The sequence below is a fragment of the Vigna radiata genome, chromosome 8 (assembly GCF_000741045.1).
Source record: "Vigna radiata var. radiata cultivar VC1973A chromosome 8, Vradiata_ver6, whole genome shotgun sequence".
Classification (NCBI taxonomy): domain Eukaryota; kingdom Viridiplantae; phylum Streptophyta; class Magnoliopsida; order Fabales; family Fabaceae; genus Vigna; species Vigna radiata.
The window spans coordinates 19,693,025-19,696,227 of NC_028358.1; the positions used below are offsets into that span (position 1 = coordinate 19,693,025).

Here is a 3,203-nt window from a genome sequence, read left to right on the forward strand (position 1 = left end):
CGAGCCTTTATATCAAATTGGGCTCTTGTATTTTCATCAGCAGTCCATTGCAAATATGGTTTTTCTTCCTCTACACCATTTAAATTTACAGTAGGAATAAATGGACCATTCAAAACAACTTCCCAAATACCCTATCAATTGACTCTAAAAATATTTGCATTCTTATTTTCCAAAACGCATAATTTTCCCCCGTAAACAAAGGAGGTCTATCAATAGAAGCACCCTCTAAATACATTTGGTTGTGATTGCCCATTTTCGAAAAATTTGAAAAACTATTAAAGCAAGCTCTGATACCAATTGATGGTATCGGTGGGGGTATGGTTTGAAGAGTATAACGCAGCGGAATAAAACTAAGAGTAAGCGGAAAGCGTGTTCGGTCACAAAAATAGTTCCTTTATCAGTTTTAAATTTCTTGTAAAACTTTTATAGAACAATTGAGTGCTAAAAGATTAAGGAGTGTAGGGAAGAGAAAAATCACACAAATGATTTTTATACTGGTTCGAATCAAAAGATTCTACGTCCAGTTGTTAATCACTACAAAAAGTGATTAACTATTTTCACTAAAAATATAGTTGTACAGATTACAAGATAATGAAATGTGTAAGGGATAAAATACACCTTCCTTCGACAAACGAACCGGAAGAGTGCAGTGAGTAACTTCCTTCGACAAACGAACTAGAAGTGCTTCCTTCGACACACGAACCCGAAGCAAACACTCTGCCAACTCGACGAGAACCGCTCCGACTTTCGACACACGAAATGCGAGCTTCTCCTATTCACGAGACCAGGCAAGGGAACAAAACTAGCTTTTGAGAACTTCCTCAGACAAACTGTATTCTTCAAAAGACCTAAGTTCACAACGTTACTTCTGAACTTGACAAAAACCCAATATATAGGCAGCTGCTCTGAATATCAAAGGTCAAGTCCCAACTGCCACAAATAATCGATTATTGTAAGTGATAATCGATTATTCAAGTCCGTTACAGGTTTTTCAAAAAGTGATAATCGATTATNAAGTGATAATCGATTATTCAAGTCCGTTACAGGTTTTTCAAAAAGTGATAATCGATTATATGAAGTGACAATCGATTATTCCTGAATAAGTTGTTATAATTGATTATTGCTTCATGATAATCGATTATTCTAGTACAAAATGCAAGTGATAATCGATTATAGCTTATCCATAATCGATTATTCTAGTGAAAAATACAAGGTTTAAGATTTTCCTACTACATCCAAATTCTACAAGTTGCTTTTTAAATAATTCTAATGTTCTCTTCAAATAATACTTCTTGCAGCATCATCAAAACAATTCTTCAGGATTTACCAATGCTCCTTATTGGTAACACAAGCTTGATGAGGATGGAAACATCACAAAGAACAAAGCAAGGCTAGTTGCATAGGGCTATTGTCAAGAGGAAGGTATAGAATATGATGAAACATATGCACGAGTGGCCAGGTTAGAAGCAATTAGGTTGTTACTTGCATATGCATCTTTGATGAAATTTAAATTGTATCAAATGGGTGTGAAAAGTGCGTATTTAAATGGTTTTATAAAAGAAGAGGTGTACGTTAATCAACCTCCTGGTTTTGAGGATTTCAAATATCTTGATCATGTTTATAAGTTGAAAAAGGCCTTGTATGGTCTTAAAGAGGCATCTAGGTCTTGGTATGAAAGACTTAGTACCTTCTTAATTGATAATGATTTTTCTGGAGGAAAGGTTGACTCAACCTTATTTATAAAGAAAGTAGGAAAACACATCTTGATTGTGCAAGTTTATGTAGATAATATTATATTTGGGTCAACTAATGACTCCTTGTGTGAAGAATTTGCAAAAATAATGCAAGGTGAGTTTGAGATGTCTATGATGGGTGAACTGAATTTCTTTTTAGGACTACAAATAAAGCAAATGAATTGAGGTACTTTTATCTCCCAAACAAAATATTGTAGGGAAGTTCTTAAGAAATTTGGTATGGATACTTGCAAAGAAGCTACTACACCTATGGCAACTTCATGCTATTTAGATAAGGATGAATCTGGAAAAGGAATAAATGAAACTATGCTTAGAGGCATGATGGGATCTTTGTTGTACCTAACTGCTAGTAGACCAGATATTATGCAAAGTGTATGTGTATGTGCTAGGTACCAAGCCAATCCTAAAGAATCTCATTTGACTGTTGTCAAGAGAATCTTAAAATACCTTAAAGGAACCACTTCTTTTGGACTTTGGTATCCCTCTGATGCTTCACCAAGTTTAATAGGTTATTCTGATGCAGATTATGGTGGTTGTAAAATTGATAGGAAAAGTACTAGTGGAACTTGTCATTTTCTGGGCTGTTCTTTGGTGTCCTGGCACTCAAAGAAACAAGCGTGTGTAGCCTTGTCTACCACTAAAGCTGAATATATTGTTGTTGGCAATTGTTGTGCCCAAATTCTATGGATGAAACAACAACTGGAAGACTTTGATATCTTCCTTAATAATATTCCATTAAAATGTGATAATACTAGTGCTCTAAATCTGACTAAGAACCCCATAATGCATTCAAGAACTAAGCACATTGAGATTAGACATCATTTATTAAGAGACCATATTCAAAAGGGGGATTGTCAAATTGAATATGTTGATACATTACATCAATTAGCTGATATTTTCACAAAGGCACTGCCTAAGGATAGATTTTATGAGCTTAGAAGAGAGCTAGGAGTGTTAGATATGTCTTAGGATCAAAGTTTATGAATTTCCTTAAATTTTCGCAAGTTTAGTGATTTTAATCGATTATCACAAGGTAATAATCGATTATTTTTGGTCTTCAGGTATATATTAGTCGTCAATAATCGATTATCTCCTAAGCATAATCAATTATTCAATCTCAAAACTCAAATCTGGAAACTTTTTAGCAGATAATCGATTATCATCAGGCATAATCGATTATCATGCAATTTCTGGGCAGTGATTCTTGAGTAGATAATCGATTATCTCGAGCAATAATCGATTATCACGCTAACAGTTTCAAAAATAGAGCCGTTGGAGCGTCCCATAACGGCTATAAACGACCATAAATGGCTAATTTTTCCATTTTTCTTATAAATAGCCCCCTATAATCGATTATTAGTCACTCCTTTGCACCCAGAAACTGCTGAAATGAAATCTAGAGCTAAAATCCTCTCCATTTCGCTTCACTTTCTCAAAGTCTCACTCCCT

General features: G+C 34.6%; 1 pseudogene; it reads left to right on the forward strand.

Annotated features, from left to right (window-relative positions):
- Positions 1–1,520: 1,520 nt before the first annotated feature.
- Positions 1,521–2,564, forward strand: LOC111242273 (annotated as a pseudogene).
- The last annotated feature ends 639 nt before the right edge of the window (positions 2,565–3,203 follow it).